This window comes from Oryctolagus cuniculus, chromosome 8 (genome assembly GCF_051225735.1).
Source record: "Oryctolagus cuniculus isolate XC-2025 breed Fujian yellow rabbit chromosome 8, ASM5122573v1, whole genome shotgun sequence".
NCBI lineage: Eukaryota > Metazoa > Chordata > Mammalia > Lagomorpha > Leporidae > Oryctolagus > Oryctolagus cuniculus.
The window spans coordinates 34,627,364-34,648,936 of NC_142874.1; the positions used below are offsets into that span (position 1 = coordinate 34,627,364).

Sequence of the window (21,573 nt, forward strand, 5' to 3'; positions counted from 1 at the left end):
TTTCAGTGGGCTGGGCAAGACTGGAGTCTGAAGACACACACGTATTCTCCTGTACCTCACAGGGGCCAAACCAGTGGTGAGAGGCCCTTGACCCCAGCGTTGCAGACTGAAACAGGTGTCCCCTGTATACAGCCAGGGGTCCCGGTCGGCTGCGCCATGTTCAGGCACAAGGCGCACAGAGAGGCATACCTGGCAGGCACACACGTACCTGTCATGGTCCCTGGGCAGGAGGAGGAAGCTAGGCAGGGAGGGGCATATGTGCCTGCCACCCCACAGCCCCTCTCACTAGCTGTGCAGACATGTGAAATCCTGCAGGCCACCTCACTTGTTGCCCAGCCTGAGGATATGCAGGCGCAGGTGCCCCGCAGCCAGAGCCATCCAGGGAGTCCTAGTTTGGAGAGGTAGTCTCTCCTAGCACAGCACACAGCTTCCCTGCTCTTTCTAGTGGGAGGCCAGGGTAGCACACGTCACAGAAGGCGGGTCTATTGCCTGCCACATTGGTGAGCTGCTTAGCATCGGGGAGGCCCAGCTTTGGAAGCTCTGCAGCTCTAGCAAGGATTCTGCTGCCTTCCTGCCCCTGGCCTCTCTAAACTCCCTTCACACAGGAGCTGCCCAACATCTGGATCATCCTGTGCCCTATGAGAGGGTGAAATTTTACAAATAACACGCATTTTTACATTTTTGCAGACCTCCTGCTCAAAACCATGAATTCCAGTGTTTCACTATACTCTTTGTGAGGACAAGACCACTTCTAGGAAGATGGTAGTGGAGACCCTGAGATCGAGCAAACGCCCTGACAGGATGCTGAAGAGGACTAAGCTGCTGTCACTTTGGGTGCTGTGGGAGCACCAGCCTCACTCCTTAGTTTCTGAAGACTTCACAGTTAAACCATGGTGAAAAACTGATTTGTAAGTGATTTTCCTGAATTGAATGTGCTCGCTCAAATTTAGGGGCCACGAGATACAGAGATTTTCCGCCCTGGGATGATTTCTGAGCCAATTTCCTTGATCATCTTTGACAAAAATTACAATTATTCATGTGCAACAATGTGTTCCTGAAGTAGCACCTTGACGGTAGGGGCTCCATTTTGGAGCACTTGAGACTGCATTCTGGGAACGTAACCCCCCCCCCCCCCCACTGTGAGACTCTGGTCTGAAACTATGATCTCAAATAGTCAGACAATAGCAGTGCACTACATCATCCTTGACAGAGCACAGAAAACACCTAGCATGATTGCTCAAGCTTGAAAGTAGAAAGGTTGCACCTGGGTTAATGATAAAGATGTGATTTGTCTATGCCTTACATATAATTTGGATTAATGTCAAGATCATAAATGATAATTGTATGATTGTAACTGGTGTTGTCAAGATTATGATGGATATTAATTTCACCTAGGTCTTAGGTTATGTTGACCCCAGTAACTATGTGCTCTCTTTTTGGCCTTAGCAACCGTGTATAGCAACCGTGCATTCCCCCACTCCGGATTTTGTGTTTTTTGCCTTTATAAACCCTATGCTGTAGATCCTCGGGTCTGCTCTGTTCTGGTTTGATCAGAGAGCCCCAGCATGCTGGAAAAAAAAAAAAAAAAAAAAAAAAAAAAAAAAAAAAAAAAAAAAAAAACTTTTGCAATTTGCATGAGAGAGGTCTTTTGGAGTCATCCCTCGGGCAGTGGGCGTTCTCGACCTTAACATTCCAAAACTAGCCCCAGTTGGCAAAGGACCTTATAGAAGGCAAGTTCTTTGCTTTGAGGAACTTGAAAAGTGTAGCATGAGCTTATAGACAACTGAGAATGTAAACTCATTAAAACATCCACAATAAGAAATTTCATCTATTTAACCTTAGAAATTTTAGAGTATCCTAGCAGTTACTCTAACAACATTCTTACAAAATGGTAGCAGCTGTGAGAATACTGAAATGCAACTCAACATGAAACATGTCTCCTGATAGTCCTTGCACATGATATCTTTTAAAGATTCCAAGCTTTATTTCAGGTATCTCTGCCTTTTAATGCAATGCATATTTCCTTTCTATTGTTTGTGGTAATAAAAATTATTCTCAATACTGTTAAAGGATATTTAGGATGCACACCTGGTTTAGCTGCGTGCAGAACAGGTTATTTAAAAAAAAATCTTAACATTTGTTACATAGTTTTGAATTTGGCATGCAAAAGCAGATTTTGGCGATTAAACACCTGAGTGAGAAGAAGACATTAAATAAAGAAGTGCAGCTTTCAAATTTTTATAATTGACACCTTTGGAGGATCTGATGCATTACACGCTAACTCCTTTGTGAAATGAAGGAGTGAAATGAAGTTTCCAGTGTTATATTATTTGTTTTATTTATATGTTGCAAACATAATACTTCATTACTAAACTATGAAATGTTATTGTAAACCTTTAGATCAAATTGGCTTGCTGCTACACAAATTGATAGTCTCACTTTGGAAATGTATGTCATTTGATATTATTTAGCATTATTGGGAATAAATTAAAATTCATTCTTGGTGTAGTAACTGCATTCCTTTTTCATGGAATTTTACATGAATAGGCTTTCATGACAGTCAAGTTTATTCAGCTCTCAGAATACCATAAATATTCAAGTTCATCATTCAGTCTTTCTTTTACACAGTATTTATAATTATAATTTTACAGATTTTTCAATGTTATATTTTAACTTCAAAATTGTGTAAGAAAATTGATCACTTTTTCTAGGCACATGTTCATACCTTTCTAAATTAACAATTCAATAGCATAGCCTTACATCTAAAGTCATAGTTCTGAAAAACCAAGGATTTTAGTATTGCCAGACATGATAAATATGTCTCCAATATTAAAAAAAAGAATATGAAGCAGTTTTCCATATAGTTAAGTTATCTGAGATTATTATCTTCTTCCTTTTTTCACATCATGAAGGTAAAATCTCTTAGTGTTGATACCTATCTCTTACTGGGTAAATTTACTGGGTAAATCCTTTATAACTTTTTCATAAATCATAAAATTTGGATGTAAATATTATTTGCATTTATTCACTCAATAACTATTTTAAACACCCACTGTTTACTAAGTACAGTGTGGGGATTTGGGATCAACAAACATAGTCCTCATCCTTAATACTTCAAGGAAAAACAACAAAACCAACAACAAAGTCTTCATAAGAGAAAAAACACTAAATATATAAAGCAACTTCAATGTGACAAGAAGTGAACATTTTTTTCCTATCCAGTATTTACATTTAACCATTTTTGTATTCAGCAGTGTAGACTTTTCAGCATTACAAAAGAAAATATTTCTATCTCTTTCTGAAGGCCTTTTTCTGTTCAGAATGTGTATGCCAATTTCCCACTTGCCATAATTATAGTCTCTTCTTCCCAAGGACACCATGTTTCCAGGGAAACGTGAATTCTGTCAAAGTACAGCTAATTAATTATATTAGCACCATTCTAATGGTTTGCTACACAAGATAAGTAGAACTATACACACTCCCAATATTTTCTTTGAGGGTGCTAATAGTATACAAATATTCAAGCTAGATCAAAAATAAATTTGGTCAAATGGGGTATGCAAGCATAAATCTATTTAAAGTGATAATCTTTAGGTAAGAGTTCAAAATTACCTACCAAAATAATGATAAATGTTAATGGCAAGTTTACTAAAATTGTGTGCCTATTGTTGTTTTTAACAGTGATTCTTTTTTAAAGAAATTTTTGTTGCAATCTATATGAAAACAAGTATCCCAAAAGCTCTAAAATCAGAGAGTAATATCCAAATTAATGTCATCAAAGTATTTTCCTATAAAGAGTGATATGCTCCTGGTTGAGGGAATGGGAGAAATAATATCCGTGCTACATATGTTTTGATCTCAGGATACAAACTGGGATCACCTGGGAATCTCGAAAACACTGATTCCTGGTCCCAACTTGAACATTTTGCATTTAATGTTCTTAATTATTCTTAAGTTTATTTAATGAGACTTCAATTCAGGGCTGATGATATTTGGGAAATAGTATGATACAAATATATCAAAAAACTTTAGATAGCTGTTCAGTTTTTTCAAAAATGCTTATTTAACAATGTTCTATTCCCCACTGCTTTGCATATTCTTTTAAAATCATATTTCATCAAAATAGAACTATTTTAGAAGAATTTAAACAAATATCAATTCTATTTATTAAAACTTGGTAATTTGTTTTAGAATTAGACAAACTGTTTTTGCTGTTAATTCAGATGCAGAATGTTTGTTCTAAATCTTAGAATTTTACCAGTTTAATTTTTGAAATTACTTTTTAATATACCAAACCAAACATACCTTTGATGTTAAAATTATCATAAAAATGTCAATGTCTAATTTATAGTAATATAATTTATCACTCAATCTGTTTTCCTAAGGAATTGTATATTTCATTTATAAGAAAACACCTCAGAAGACATTATTTTAGTCAAGTATTTCAATTATATCTAATATATTTTATTTAAATTATGTTCTTCACAATTTAAAAAAATTTACACATTCAAAATATTGGAATATAAAATAGGTATGTATTCAACACTGAGATGTAATAAATGATGTTTTAATAAATTTCTACTCTTTTAAGTAAAAAAGAATAAACATTTACAAAGGGAACTACAGTCTTATTCTTTCTTCATCCTCCCAGAAGAGTAACCTCTAACTGATAATATCAGTTATAATCAGTATCAGTGGGGTCTATGAGTGTCACAGTTGTCTAGTCTGCAGCAGTTCACTGCAGTGCTAGAGTGACTTTGACACAGACATGTGCTTTGAAAGGTGTGTGTTTTCAGTTAACAGAGTTAAGTGTCAGAAACCTGAGGGTTGTGTTAGCTGTAGCCACGATCGTTGTGGTGTGGTATATAGATGGGGTTACCTTGTCCAACTAGGAAAGCCCAAGTGATTCTGGGACTTGTGGCAACAGCAGTTATTGCCCTCAGATTATGTGATGAGTATGGGATCTTCTCCAGGTCCTGTTGGGTGGCCATGGGTAATGCTGGGGTTTATAACACAAAAGCCCTAGTCCCAGCATAGACAATGTGAACAAGAACTTGCCCTGGTCCTACAGGGTGAATACATGTTTTCTGCAGATTGTGTGCCTGAAGAAGTGGAATTCAGATAACATCTTTTCTAGGTCCTGCATTCCAATGACTCTGGGGAATATATTATTAACAGTAATGGTCCCAGTGCTTCAGGGGAGGAATGGTACCTTGTTCAGGTACCATGTCTTTATAAAACTACCTTTTATAATATTTTCAAAAGTTATGGTACTGTATGTTCTCAAGCATCTTATTACTAAAGATCAGCAATTTTATAATTTAACTGTGTTAGTTCATGTTTATTGAAATTATTAATGCTTTGGTTATAAAGTTTCAAAATTTGGGGGGCTTCTTAAAATTTTTGACCATAATTTGTCCCACCCACTTCATTATTTCTCATCAGCCACTTGCAGAACAGTGATTATTCAGGAATATATGTCCTGCTATAGAAGCAGTTGCATAAAAGCTGTTTATCTGCTGTACTTTATTCCATTGTATGAATAAACCAGTCTGTTACTCAGAGATTGTAAGATTGCTTTTTTTTAAAAGGTTTATTTATTCATTTGAAAGTCAGAGTTATAATAGAGAGGAGAGATATATAGAGAGAAATCTTTCATCCACTGGTTCACTCCCCAGATGGCCTCAACAATCAAGGCTGAGCCAGGCTGAAACCAGGAGCCAGGAGATTCTTCTGGGTCTTCTACATGGGTGCAAGTGCTAAAGGACTTGGGCCATCTTCCACTGCTTCCCCAGGCACATTGGCAGGGAGCTGGATTGGAAGTGCAACAGCTAGGACTCAAGCTGGTATCCACATGGGATACCAGCACTGCAGATGGAGGCTTAACCTGCTGTGCCAAAATTCTGGCCCTGTGGTTTCTATGTGCAGTTCCACAACATCTTTTTATGTGACTCTATGTTCATATTGGCCAAAGTACACCAGATTTAGAATTACTGATTGTTAAGCTATAGCAACAACTTTAATAATGTTCATCATACTTATGTCCAAATAATATGTATATATGAATATTGCTACCAGGAACTAATGAGTATTCTTGTTTCCCAAATTATGATTTTGTGGTTTCAGACCAAGAATTGTGACAACCTGAAGGATATCAATGGCTGTGTTGTTTTAATTTTGTAATTCTCTGATATTTTCTTCAGAGGAATTTAATTATAGCAGTACTTCCTCTGTAGTGGAGCCTTTCCCGAGCTTTTTTACTAATTTTTCTATCCTTTTCTTATTAATTTATGAAATGTTCTCATGATTCGGATATGTCTGAATATTTTCTATACATATGTTGCCATGGTCTGTGACTATAAGTTTTTATGCACATATTTTTTTTTATTCTTTTGACAGGCAGAGTGGACAGTGAGAGAGAAAGACAGAGACAAAGGTCTTCCTTTGCCGTTGGTTCACCCTCCAATGGCCACCACAGCCGGCGTGCTGCGGCCAGTGCACCGCGCTGATCCGATGGCAGGAGACAGGTGCTTCTCCTGGTCTCCCATGCGGGTGCAGGGCCCAATGACTTGGGCCATCCTCCACTGCACTCCTGGGCCACAGCAGAGAGCTGGCCTGGAAGAGGGGCAACCGGGACAGAATCCGGAGCCCTGACCAGGACTAGAAGCTGGTGTGCTGGCACCACAAGGCGGAGGATTAGCCTATTGATCCATGGCGCCGTCCCTGCACATAAAATTTTAAATTTAATTTTAGGTGTTTATTTTTACCAAATTATCCCATTATGTATTTTTGTCTCATTTCAGAAATAATTGTCTGATCCTGATACCCTGTTTTCTTTTATGTCTTATTATTTTAATGTTCACATATACTGTTGCTAATTTTTAAAGCTTGGAAGTGAGGCTTCAATTTTAAATTTTACCTATGGATAGGCATTTTTCAAAGTGTTTGAGAGGGAGAGATGGGGGTGTGGGAGAGAGAGGAGAGAGGAAGGAAGGAAGGAAGGAAGGAAGGGAAGGGAAGGGAAGGGAAGGGAAGGGAAGGGAAGGGAAGGGAAGGGAAGGGAAGGGAAGGGAAGGGAAGGGAAGGGAAGGGAAGGGAAGGGAAGGGAAGGGAAGGGAAGGGAAGGGAAGGGAAGGGAAGGGAAGGGAAGGGAAGGGAAGGGAAGGGAAGGGAAGGGAAGGGAAGGGAAGGGAAGGGAAGGGAAGGGAAGGGAAGGGAAGGGAAGGCAAGGCAAGGGAAGGCAAGGGAAGGCAAGGGAAGGCAAGGGAAGGCAAGGGAAGGCAAGGGAAGGCAAGGGAAGGCAAGGGAAGGCAAGGGAAGGCAAGGGAAGGCAAGGCAAGGGAAGGGAAGGCAAGGGAAGGCAAGGGAAGGCAAGGGACTAAAAGGGAAAGGAAAAGAAGAAAAAGGAGGGGCAACATCTCTCTGCTGATTACTGGGGCTCAGGTGCCGGAGCTATCATTTCTGCTTTCCCAGGAACATTAGCAAGAAACTGCAAGACTGCACTGATAAATAATAACTGGGGACTCTTTATTCTGCTTCAGTACTCTATTTGCTTTTGTGGTGGTATCACACTGACTTCTTGCAGCTTTGTAAATTTTAAGTTTGGTAAGATGAGTTCTCTCTGTTTACATCCTCTTTGACATTCTTGCTCTCTTACCATTTGTAGAGATATTTGGACAGTCAAGTTTCATAGAAATTACTATGGGAACAAGATGGCCCAAGTACTTGGGCCGCTGCACCCATGTGGGTTCAGCCACTGATAACCCATGTGGAAATCCTGGATGCAGTTCCAAGCTCCTTGATTCACCCTGGCCTAGTGCTGGCAGTTACAGCCATTTTGGAAGTTATCCAGAAGATGGAAGACCTTTCTGTCTCTCCTCTATCACTCTGCCTTTTAGCTAGATAGATCTATTTTAAAAAAAATTTTTTTAAATGCTTTTCTTAGGAAGAAACAATTTTCAAGATTGATTGTTTGAAACAAATAGATCTGGCACAATGTTACATAAATAAAAGAATAAAATATGTTGATGAAAACTCAGGTTTGCTATTGCAATTTATTTATGAGAAGATCGAAAATGAGTTTGTGAAAGTCCAAACTTTACTCAATAAAATAAATATGTAAAATGTAGAGGCATGCTTAACTCAATTATGGAGTATAACTAAAGCAAAATCATAGAGAAGAAAAATCTTCATAAAGTCTAAAGTTTAAATGGTTTTACAAACCTTAGCAGTCCTAACACATAGCTCAGAAACTACCCCTAAGAGAGGGAGAGGCTGATGAGAGAGTGCATTAGGCTTCTCAGTTCAGCAACAGTTTTTCCTGTTCATATGTTGGCATTCAAGTATAGTTTCACTTTAAAAAATAAAACTGCTATTTATAAGTCAAATCATCTGATTATCAAGTTTAGAACTATTGCACAAAATGGAATCTACCAAGGTCATTCAAAAGTTCTTTATACAAAGAATGTTGATTGAGATCGATTCCTTCAAAGTTTGGATTTCATAGACTATTTTGCAGAAAGTGAATATTCTGAAGTATCAACTATATGCATAATAATATAACTGCAACACATTCCAAAGTCAAATATGTTTTCATACTCATCTTTTGAATTTAATCTCTCACCTTTATTTCTATATATTAGTAAATATTAAAACTCTAATTCCTTAAGTTCCATCTGTTAGAATTACCAATGCATTCATTAAGTGTACAAGAAAGCAGAAGGTGGAGCTTGATGAGTGCACTCATTGTTTAAGATTTACTTATTTATTTTGAAAGTCAGAGTTAGAAAAGGAGAGACACAGAGAGAAATGTTTGCTGGTTCACTCCTGGTCCAGTGCTGGACCAGGTGAAAACTGGGAGCCGGGAGCTTCATCCAGCTATCCTGCATGGGGGGCAGAGAATCAAACACTTGGGCCTTCTTCACTGCTTTTCCCAGGCCATTATCAGGGAGCTGGATCAGAGGTGAAGCACCTGGGAAAGAAAGCAGTGTCTATGTGGGATGGTGAAATCACAGGCAGCGGCTTTACCTGTTATGCCACACGCTGGCCCCACATGTGTTCATTTCTTTCTTTTTTAAAAAATATCCATTCTGTAGCATGTTGTTTTTGGACTTGATTTTTTAAAGATTTATTTATTTATTTGAGAGGCTGAGTTATAGAGATAGGGAGAGACAGAAATGTCTTCCATCTACTGATTCAATCCCGAAATGGCTATGATGGCCAGAGCTAGACCAATTTGAAGCCAGGAGCCAGGAACTTCTTCTGGGTCTCCCATGTGGGTGCTGCAGCCCTAGAATTTGGGCCATCCTCCACTGCTTTTTCAGGCCTTAGACACCAGAAAGCTAGATCAGAAGAGCAGCAGACAGGACACAAGCCAGTGCCCATATGGGATGCTGACACTGCAGGTGGAAACAATCTACTATGCTATAGTGCAGACCCATGTATTGTTAAACCTAAGAAAATATTATTACATTTTACTTTACCATCAAAAGCTAGATATGTTTGTTTTTCTAGTCAGAATATTTGATTTGTTCAGTGTTACTAATGTACTAATGTAACTAATGTAATGATTTAAATATATTATCAAATGTTAATTGTGATAATTTGTTATATTTTAAAAGAAATATAACACTCTATACATACATACTAAATATATGACATTTTAAATTATTTTAAATTTATTACACAAACCTTTTGATATGTTTACACAATATATGAAAATTTGAATTCTATTTATTTAAGCACAATAGAAACTTTTTATTTACTACAATCCAGAAATACACTGTTTTACATATAATATGGATAGCTATAATCTCTACTTATAAGGTAGCTTCAAAAGTTTATGGAAAATTCATAGTATAATTGCATGGCATGCTTCCATGAACCTTTGAAAACCCTCATATACACACCTATGTGCACATTTGTATAAAAGTAAATGTATGAAAATACTCAATTATTCACCTGATATGTAACATATCATGGTTAATCTTTATTCTTTTAAGAGTAATCACATATTTCATATATATGCAATTGATCATTTGTACATGTTCAATGTACATACCAAATAACTCATCAAAATCCTTCATTTTAAGCCGAATAAGTGAAATTTTATGTTACAGTTTCAACAAAGCAGTAATATGCAACATTAGGTTAACCATCATACTTTTGCAGAATAATAGTTCCATATTACTGTTCAATGTCAATAATAAGTAGGAAAACAAATAGAAACTATTACCAACCTAGTAGGCCATCTGAACACTATCAGATCTCCTAAAGCTGCCAGCTGAGAATAAGAGAGCTGTTCCAAGCAAACTGTAAATTTTAACTCTCATTTCCTTTCCAAGGCTCATGATCATCCTGTGTTCTAGATGACCCTCAGCTAGAAGTACATTTTCCAAGTGTAGCTGTCGATGTGAAAAAAAAAAAAAACTGGATAAGTATATTGTCTCTAATATACACAGGCTAATCTATAGGTAATTGTGAAAGTAAAATAATTTGGTCATTGATATCCACAGTTGTCTGTTCTAGAAATGTCCCCCACAAGGTGGCTATTTCTTTTTATAGAAAGTCCTAACTTCTCAAATATCTCTGCTCACATACATATTAAATAAGTTAACCCCACTTGTTATTATTTTAAAGATTTGTTTTATTTATTTGAAAGACAGAGTTACAGAGAGAGGAAGAGACAGAGAGAGAGGTCTTCCATCCACTGGTTTACTCCTCAGATGAATGCAATGGCCAGAGCTGTGCCAATCCAAAGCCAGGAACTAGGAGCTTCTTCTGGGTCTCCCACATGGGTTCAGGGTCCAAGGACTTGGGCCATCCTCTACTGCTTTTCCAGGCCATAGCAGAGAGCTGGATCAGAAGTGGAGCAGCAGGGACTAGAACCAGCTCCTATATGGGATGCCAGTGCTTCAGGCCAGGGCTTTAACCCACTGCACCACAACACCGGCCCCAACCCCACTTGGTATTATACACATTCACCCTAGAATTCAAATAACTGATAGATGTATAATCTTCTAAGTGTATTTGCACTTAAATGGAAAAGAAAATGTTCAAGTCTCAAAATACAATTCTAAATTTCAAATATGGCCAATCCTAAATAGAACACTTATTAAAAAGTCATCACTGTTGTTAGTTAGCAACTCATACACTAGCTGTACATTTCATTACATGTGTTTACCTTATGTACAAAACACTGTGAGGAACTGAGTGCTGTACTCCAAGGATTAAGCTCTCTTTCACTTAGCTTTGTAGCATTATAGAAATTCAAAATGTTCTTAGTGAAAACTTGCGTATAACAAATTTAATGTAATTCAGTGTTTCACAAGGGCACATTTTCTACATGTTAACTAAAAATACAACCTTATATGTTAGAAATAGCCTCATGCTCAGAAAAAATTAATCAGTTCTAAGAAACATATATTCAAATTTAGTATTTCTGTTCTTAATGTTATCTAAAATTTATGCCAATATTTTTCTAATTGTTATACAGAACAAAGGTTTATGGAAAACTGATGTTTGATATTTTCTGCTACTTCAAGGTGGATCTGTTTAAGAAGTTATCATACCTTTCACATTAGCAAAAGCACATTTTGTTGTACTTCATTTTAAATCCTCAATTACTTTAAAAGTTTTAGATATAAAGAATGAGCCTCTATGTAGAAAACATTTATGCATACATTTATCTATTAAATATATAAATGCATAATATAAAAAGCTACACATAAGTCAGTGATGGTTATTTCTTTATAATTTCCAAAGAATAATTATACATTTACTGGATCTTTGCCTGTAGATGAAGACGAAAGGACAAATCTACTGGTTTTTTCCCTATTCAACTTTTTCCATTTGACACATAGTACAGCATAAAAATGATTCTCAGGTATTTTTCTAGAAGAGGGAAACTATTATTAAAATTATGTCATTTTCACAGAATTGAATATTTTGGAGGCCATCTTTTTGCATTGATATCCTATAATTAATCCTCCTGTGGTAACACAGGTAGTGGTTGTGCAGCAACAAAGACAATGTAATAATGTCATGACAAAGAGCAAAGCCTGACAAAGGAGGAGTTGCACACTTTTCTCCATTAGAATGTAACAGCTTCCAAAACACAAATAATAAAATAATTGTTTAAGAGCCTGATTTATTTTTAGACATAGCCATGAATAATTTTTTCCTAGTGTTCACCATTCAGTGCCATGGTGTAAACAGCAGTTTCTGGGTGCCTCCCTTGTACTGGCCCATTTTGTATTAATAAATTTTATTTTTCTTTAAGATGATCTTAAAACTTTGTTTCAAAATTCCCAAATCTGGATCTCCCTTTCTTTATGATTGCCTCGATGTTCAATCTACAACAGTTTGGTGGCTAATTTCCCAAGGGCCTTGTTTAATGCATGCTTGCTATGTTTCTCAAAACAAATGATAATTTGTATAATGCTTAATTCTTCCTATGAGAAATAGCACAGACACATACCATTGAAGATAAAGTTAAAAAGTTCAAATAAGTTGTTCTGGCAACCTCATAACATCATTTTTTTCCAGATAGGTTTTACAAAAATAGTCATCTTGTTGTTTTAAAAGGGAAGTTTACCTAATTGGATACATTATACTTAGAAGGTGAAAGAATAATTACCAAATGATGAAAAAATATCCTGACAAATATATAAAGACACATATCTTAAAGTAATAAAACAGTATGAACTTTAGAATCTCCCACTTGGGATCAATTATGACTGTTCATATAAAAATGCATATAGAATATTATAGATTATGCTACATACAAAATGGCATAACTAATACCTTGCTATGTCTATCATTGGTAAATTCTACACTTTAGCAAAGAACAGATACCTTTATAGTGATATATTCACTGATTTATAAGTAAAATATATCAATGAGACATTTCTGTAAAATAATTCCATTCAACAAATGATTTTAAGGCCTTACTAAATGCAAATTTGGCATAAAGATAACTTTTGAACAATGTATTGTTGTGTTGAAGGAATGCAAGAATCCAAGTTCCACTTCAGAGAATAAGCAAACATAACCCACCATTGTTTTGAAGTCTTCAGCACTAGGTTTAAATATTATTTGTGGTGTTCAGCAGTGGTGGGACCACCTCAGGCCACTCTCACTCTTTCCCATGCCACCAACAGCCCCCAAACTGTAAAGAGAAAAGGACCTAAATTGTACAAAAAGAAGGTAGAAGGCACATTACATTGGAGCTTGGCTTAGCGCCCTCCCTTCCCCACCCTCTCTCTAGCATTCTTGCTGTCTTATTCCAGCTCCTGTCCTCACTCTGCTTGCCTCTCCCAGGCCCTTTTCCTCAACTTGTCCCCTCTATTTGCTCTCGACTGTCAGCTTCCAAGCTCCCTGGCCTCCCTGACTCTGTTCTCCTGGCCATTGTTCGCTCCCTCCAGTGTCCTAACCTTGTCCTCCGCACTTTGTCTTCTTCCACCTGCATGCCGCACTTATCTCGCCAGTCAGCCTCCCAAGCTGAATCCACCACAGGACCAACTCAGGCTCTCAGAGCCCACCCTCTGCTGCAAGTTATGTGACTTTTCAGGGTCTCCGTCCTCACCCTGCCTTGAGCCAGAGAGCACAAAGGATGTGAGTTCTGCAGGTCTTTCCTGGAGCAGCAGTCACTCATACCCCTAGAACAAGTGCAGTGCATCAGTACTCTGGGCCCTCACAGGGTCTCTGGTGTGAGAAGTGCAAGCTTACACTAGTGGTGCCCCCCAGCCTTTAAACTGCATGCAGAACCCTGCCTGCCATCCCAGACACCAATGCCACATGTACATATTACTGCAAAATGCCCAGATACAACCATGTAGAACATCCTGGAGCATCATTTGTGACACTGGGTCAGTGGCAACAAATTCTTTCAGTATCTGTGCATTTTGGAAGGTTTTCCTTTTGTCTTCTTTATAAATGAGTGCTTTCCTGGGTATAATATTCTGAGTTACATTCTTTTAGAACTTGGACTCTCTCTGTATTCTCTCATAGTCTGTAGAGTTGCTGATGAGAAATCATCTGTTTACTCTCATTGGAGATCTTCTGAGAGTAATCTGGCATTTCTCTTGTGCACATTTTAGAATAATTTCTTTATGCTTTACATTTGAAAGTTTGACTATAATGTGTCACAGTGCAGACTTTTTCCAGCCATGTCTTTGAGAAGTTCTATGTCTTTCCTGTACTTGGATGTCCCTTTCTTTCTCCAAATTAGGGCTGTTTTCTGCTATTATTTTAAAGAATAGGCCTTCTAATTTATTCTCTCCTTCCACATCTATAGGAATTCCTCAAATGTGTACTTCTTATCATTTGATAGTATCCCAGAACTCTTGAAACTATTTTCAGTTTTCCTGAATTTTTTCTTCTTCTCTTTTTATTGTTCAGACAATAATATTTCTAAGGATTTGTCTTCTAGCTCACATATTCGTTCTTCTGAATCACCAAGTCTTTTGTTAAGCCTTTTCATTGTATTTTTATTTGACCTATTGAATTTTATATTTCTAATATTTCAGTTTTATTTTTCTGCATATCTATCTCCCTGTAGAATTTTTCATTCATGTCATGTATGGATTCATTTCTTTTTAGGTCAGTATTATGTCATTTATTAAAATATTGCCATGGATTAATAGAAACAGCAAGGAACCAAAGAATTAAAATGCAAGCTATGTAAAATCCCAACTAAAACTCAAAGTGTCTAATGTTTTCATTCATTAGCTAAATGAAAGATAAAGAAAGACAAGACATCCAATATAATAAAGTACTGCAAAATGATTGACAATTTTCAGTTATCAAAATTATGGATTTTGCATTTTGTATCCTTATCTCAATTTAAAAGATTCTTTTTGAGTGTTAAATGACATACATATAAAACAAGATAGAAAAATACATTATAAACTTGTAACAATGGCTGTAAGTACATTATCTTACATGTTTTTCATAGATAGTAGGTTGGTCATGGTACATACATAGCATGAAACTACTAAAAAAGAATAGACAAAAACACATATATGTCAGCTGTACGGTAACACACAAGTGACACTCCCATCTACCCATGCTAAAAAATTACATAACACTGTCAGAAAAGAAGTCTTAAAAACTACATATTTTAATAAGAAATAAATTCAATAAAGAATAATACTGAGAACCAAGGCATTCAGAGATTTCAAAAGTAAAGATTCTTTTTTCAGTTCATCCAAAATTTACTAAGTAAGTTTTCTTTTTCTTTTTCTTTTTTTTTTTTTTTTTTTTTTGACAGACAGACTTAGTGAATGAGAGAGAGACAGAGAGAAAGGTATTCCTTTTTCCATTGGTTCACCCCCCCTCCCCCAAGTAGCTGCTATGGCTGGTGCATTGCAGCCAGCACACTCCACTGATCTGAAGCCAGGAGCCAGGTGCTTCCTCCTGGTCCCCCATGCAGTGCAGGGCCCAAAGACCTGGACCTCCTCCACTGCACTCCCAGGCCACAACAGAGAGCTGGACTGGAAGAGGAGCAACCAGGACAGAACTGGTGCCCCGACAAGGAGTAGAATCCGGAGTGCCAGCACCGCAGGCAGAGGATTAGCCTAGTGAGCCACGGCGCTGGCCCCACATTCTTTTAAAATTAAAAAAAAAGGGCCGGCGCCGTGGCTCAATAGGCTAATCCTCCACCTTGCGGCGCCGGCACACCGGGTTCTAGTCCCGGTTGGGGCGCCGGATTCTGTCCCGGTTGCCCCTCTTCCAGGCCAGCTCTCTGCTATGGCCAGGGAGTGCAGTGGAGGATGGCCCAGGTGCTTGGGCCCTGCACCCCATGGGAGACCAGGAAAAGCACCTGGCTCCTGGCTCCTGCCATCGGATCAGCACGGTGCGCCGGCTGCAGCGGCGGCCATTGGAGGGTGAACCAACGGCAAAGGAAGACCTTTCTCTCTCTCTCTCTCTCTCTCACTGTCCACTCTGCCTGTAAAAAAAAAAAATAAAATAAAATAAAAAAATAAAAAAAATTAAAAAAAAAAATTAAAAAAAAAAAAGAGGTCAAAAACATGTGTGGGAACAGGAGAGGAAGTTACTAAAACCAGCAAAAAGATGGACAATACAAGTTCTCTGATAATGGTGTAAAGTAGGATGATCAAATTGGGGTAATTTAAAAACAGTTTTTCAGAATGCAAATAATTAAGATTCATTTTTGTGAAAAAGTTTGCTAGCTTACTACTATTCTCCAATTAATAAGAAAAATATCCAATGTCTACCCTTTCTCCAAATAAAATAAAGCTGTAATTCTGATGTTCAAATGATCTCACATAATTTTTATCGCAGAATCCTTTGGGCAAGCATTGGAGATTATAATATCCAAAAGTATTCAATTATGACTTTTAAAAGAATGATGTTTTGAAACTTAACAAGTCAGACATTATAAAAGTTATCAATTTTTTTCACAGTACCATATTTGGCAAATTTGCATCAAGGTAATGTGGCAAAAATCATACATTTGTCTCCCCCTTATCTTCTTTCACATTCTGGATGACTGAGGACGCATTAACTTTTATTTTGAGGGAGAAGCTGCTATTACAAGACATTTGACTAAATTACCATGAAGGAAAATAAAGCACTTTCTTTTATTTTCTTTTTTATTGGACAGGCAGAGTTAGACTGAGAGAGAGGGAGACAGAGAGAAAGGTCTTCCTTCCATTGGTTCACCCCCAAAATGGCCACTACGGCTGGCGTGCTGCGCCGATCCGAAGCCAGGAGCCAGGTGCTTCCTCCTGGTCTCCCATGGGGGTGCAGGGCCCAAGGACTTGGGCCATCCTCCACTGCCCTCCTGGGCCACAGCAGAGAATGGGACTGGAAGAGGAGCAACTGGGACAACAGAACCGGCACCCCAACAGGGACTAGAACCCAAAGTGCCAGTGCTGGAGGCAGAGGATTAGCCTAGTGAGCTGCGGCGCTGGCCCTGCACTTTATTTTCTTGATACTTATTCCAATACTTAAAAAATAAAAAAATAAAGACAGAAATTCTCTTTTGGTCTTTTGTTTCTTGACAACCACCAGAAAACATCATTTAATAAAATAAAGGGCTTCTTTTTTCTCATATATTTTTAATGGAGATGTAAAATAAAGGTTCAGTAATTTAACTCAGATATTTATCTTTTTAAAAATAGTGTTGCAGTATTTTTGCACTAATTTTCCAAACTCCTTGTCATGTTTCCTCTCATGGCACACTATCTTCTCATACTTCAGATTCTGGCAGGTAATGTGAGAAGGCTGCCCCTCGGCCCTTTGAGGGCACAGTAGTGACGGAACCCCATATCGAATTCTGAAAACTTTCTGAAATCACGTCACCAATGACATCCCTGACCAAAGATTCATGCGTGGTGCATCGTCACACAGTACACTCAGAGAAAGCTTTGAGCTCACCATGAGAAGCAAAAGATTCCCAGAAGTCTCTCAGCGACTTCCTCTGTCAATGAGTAGTTAAGGGCCATCTGTTTCCCCTTACCGTTCACTCAGAGGGGTCATTAAAAGACAGTGCTGCGGGATGAATTGGGCCTTATTGCTTTACTACTATTCATTGCAGGTTCTAGAACCATGTGTACTCAAATTGGGGGAAGGGCAGGAAAAAAATCTGAGTTGGAGGATAGCAATTTCTTTGTCTTTTCCTTGGTTAGATGGTAAGATGAATGGACAAGTGCCTCAGCTTGCTGCACTGATGACAGGCAAGCAAAGGCGATTACCAGTTAACTGATCAGCAGGCAGGCATGGTCAGGTCATCATTGGGTGAAGAGTTCAGTGGTCAGAAGGTCATAGGTTAGTTGCAAGTGGCGGCTCGGTCTGTGGTCACATCCTTTGGTAAGGATGGAGACACATAGCATGCTTTTGAACTTTAGTAGTCACCTCATCTAATACACCACTGGGTTAATAGGACATTCAAGGATTAATGTAGCTGGTGTCAACCTGTAGGGGTATTCATAGGGTATGTAAATTAAACCAGCTTCAGGCCCTGGAGGAACTATTGCAGCAGTTGGGTGAGGAGTTCCATTTGGCATGACAGCGGTCTGTATTTGTCTGATCAAAGGCATTATGGGAGGGACAGCTGGCGTAGGAGTAGCAGGGCAGCTGGTGGGAGACTGGGCGCAGGCCCAGGAATGATCCTTGGGGCAGCCTGGGCTGTCGCTGCAAGAGAAAAGGCGAGGGCTGGTGATTTAATGTTGGCATCTCTGGTAGGAGCCATTCAGAATCACAGGCTCCATCAGCGGCATCTTCCTCAGGCTCTCAGGCTGTCTTCCTCTGTACAGGTACCAGTAATGTCCTTACTTCTTCAGCTTGATTTCTGCTCTGTTCTGAGCATCTTCCACAATGACTAGAACATGTGCGTCTTCATTTGGGTGCTCCTGAGTGGACTGGCCTCTATTTTGCTCCTCCATTTTAGGCCTCACTGAGCCTTTGCCTTGGACCATTATTTCACATCCTGTTTCTGCTTCAGGTTGCTTAGCTGTGAGTCCTTTAGGTCCAAGGATTCTCCCAACAAGATTAAAACCTGGATCTTCTTTCACTGGCACAGAAAGTTCTCTTGTAACTGAGCAATAGGTCCCGCAGCATCAGGCAGTTCTGCACTCCTTTTCTCCATACTGCTGTGTAATGTGCCATTGTACCTGTCTTTCCGTACCCTGCTGATTTCTTTGTCCAGGTGGTTGCAGACCCTGCAGAAGTCCCGCAGGCTGTTCACAGGCTTCTTATCGCTCATCAGCTGCATCAGGTAACCTGGGCTGGGCTTCCACTTTGCCTTCCTTTCCACTTCTTATTCCAGGCTCCGCAGCTCTCTGCAGGGGAGGAGAGAGGGAGGGGAGGAAGGAGGGAGGGGAGGAGCCCCGGCCGCCAGCCACAGGCCACTCAGGACTCGGGTCCTGCTCCGTGCGGCTCACCCTCTGGCTCCAGCAGGGAGCCCCGCGCCAGCTGCTGTGAACTGGGGTCCCGCTCCGCGCGGGCTTCAGCTCCTTTGCTGGGCAGGTCGGCCCCCTCCCCGCTGCCGCCGCTGTGCCGCAAGCTGGGGATCTCTCTGGGCTGGTCGCCAACGTGCCTCTGCAGCTGCCCCAGAGCTCTGCCTGCGCTCCCCCTCCTCCCCCACCCCATGGATTTCTTTATATCATCTATTTGCTTTTCTGTGCTTTTGAGAATACTTATGAGCATTCCTTTTAATTCAATTTCAGGCATTTCATCAATCTTTCCATCCTCTGTTTCCGTACTGAAGGGTTGTGTTCCTTTTGGAAGTCATATTGTCTTACCCATTCATGCTTTCTGCATTTTATCTTTGTCTTTCCACATTTATTTTAGGCATTTATGGAAACGTTTGTTGGTTTTCTCATCTGAAGTAATTTGTTTTTGAAATACAGCTCTGTGGCTTAGTGGAGTATCCGGTCCTTCAGAGCATATGCTGAGAGGGTCAGGAAGCTCTTGTCAGTTTGAGTATGGGTCAAGGTCCAAGGTGACACCCAAGTTGAGTGTGGTAAATATCACCAGCAGGGATGAAGGTTGGCATGATCGCATCAAGCCCTCTCTCCCAAGGTGAACCAATCAAGAGTAAGCATGTCTTCAGCTTCCTATTACCCAGATACCTCACCTGTGCAGGCACCTGAACTGCACAAAGGATCCATGCACTCCCCAGTGTGAGTGCAGAGCCCTGAGTCTCGGATGACAGACACAGAGACTTCCTGGAGACTAAGCCACACCCTATTGCCCTATTGCACAAAGAATTCCCACAGCCACAGGGCTCCCCCACAGTCGCAGTGAGTGAGGTATCCACTCTTAGCCACACAAGCCACTCCCATCTAATGAAAGATAAGTGGTGTTCCCCTCATCAGCTGCCTAACTGATAAAGGTTGGCAGGTTGAATCCAAGTGCCGTGATGGGGGTGGGGAGCTTTACAGTCTTAAGTGGGCTCCCTGCCTCTCACCAAACCGTTCAGTGAAGACTCAAGGTTTTTGGAGACCATGAATATATCTCTCTAATAATATCCCCCACTCATGAACAGACCACATCAGCCTGTACTCACCTTATTAAGATAGTGTTTCCTCCCTGCTGGTTCCTGGGTGCCTTGCTCCAAATAGATGGTGTCCTATTCAGCCACCAGCTTCAGGATTTGCTAGTGATGTCCTGCTCACTGCTGCATGATGGTCCTTGCTGCTCCACATCTCTCTTCTTCTTGTAGAATTTCCACTGCAGACTTCTCTCTGTCCTCTGAGAATGCAGTTTTTTTTTTTTCTGTTATCTTTCTGTGATCAGAATCAGCACATCATTTCCCTATTCAACCATCTTGGATCTTCTTCTTCTTTTAAGTAACTTTATTAAGATACAAGTGGTGGCCGGCGCTGCAGCTCACTAGGCTAATCCTCTGCCTTGCGGTGCCGGCACACCGGGTTCTAGTCCCGGTCGGGGTGCTGGATTCTGTCCCGGTTGCCCCTCTTCCAGGCCAGCTCTCTGCTGTGGCCCAGTAGTGCAGTGGAGGATGGCCCAAGTGCTTGGGCCCTGCATCCCAAGGGAGACCAGGAGAAGTACCTGGGTCCTGCCATCGGATCAGCACGGTGCACTGGCCGCAGCGTGCTGGCCGTGGCGGCCATTGGAGGGTGAACCAACGGCAAAAGGAAGAACTTTCTCTCTGTCTCTCTCTCTCTCTCACTGTCCACTCTGCCTGTCAAAAATAAAAAAAAAAGATACAAGTGGCACATAAAATCTTTACGTATTTAAAATGCAGAACTTAATGGCTTTAAGGTAAATTATGCACTCATGAAATCATGGAAACATTCACACTAAAACATATCCATCACCTTGCAAGTTTCTTCCTGCCACATTAATATTATTGTAATTAACATAATATTATAATTGGTAATAAAAATTAAAATGGTATCTACCCTATTAGCAGATTTTAAAAATAAAATGCAATATTGTTAGCTCTAGTCACTATGATGTACATTAGAGCTCCTGACCTTATTTATCTTGCAGAAATTCAACATGGTACCTTAAACTGTCACCATCAACTCCTTGCACTATATCAATGAGTTTGGCTACTTTATATTCCATATATAAATGGGATTAAGCAGTGTCTTTCTATATCTAGTTTTCCTCACTTAGAATAGTGTTTTGGTTGTTTCAAATGTTGTAGTTTTATTACTTTATAAAGATAATAATTATTTGTATGTAAATATTATACTTGCCTGATTCATTCAATGGTTGAGAAACAATGTTTCCATTTTGTGGCTAATGTAATAAAGTGGGATAAACAGAGAGTCCAGGTATGTCTTTTATCTTTGAAATCAAGTTTTCAATTCCTTTGGCTGAATACCCAGAAGAAGGATTTCTAGATAATATTGCTAGTTTTAAGTTTAACTTTAAGGAGCCACTGTATTCTTTTCCAAAATGGTTATACTAATTTAAATTCCCACCAACTATGTGCAATTGTTCTGTTTTCGCCATAGCCTCACCATAACTTGTTATCTCCTTTTTTTGTAATAGCCAATCTACTAAAGTGAAGGAATGTGATTGTTGCTATGAAAATGGGTCATTTTGAAAAAGGCATAGGCATAAAAATAGAAA

At 39.4% G+C, this 21,573-nt stretch overlaps 1 long non-coding RNA gene and 1 pseudogene across 2 annotated transcripts in view; one reads left to right on the plus strand and one right to left on the minus strand.

The window, feature by feature from the left end:
- The window catches only part of LOC149124969 (uncharacterized), a 79,535-nt gene that overhangs the window by 38,437 nt on the left and 19,525 nt on the right, over window positions 1-21,573 (plus strand). Inside the window, exon 3 of one of the 2 annotated variants that reach the window (XR_016211821.1) lies at window positions 688-5,559. The exons of the other annotated variant lie outside the window; for it this stretch is intronic. This is a non-coding gene — a long non-coding RNA (uncharacterized LOC149124969). Of the gene's footprint in view, window positions 1-687; window positions 5,560-21,573 lie in introns of those variants that run through there. 2 annotated transcript variants of the gene reach the window in all.
- On the minus strand, window positions 17,039-19,197 carry LOC100355994 (KH domain-containing RNA-binding protein QKI pseudogene; annotated as a pseudogene).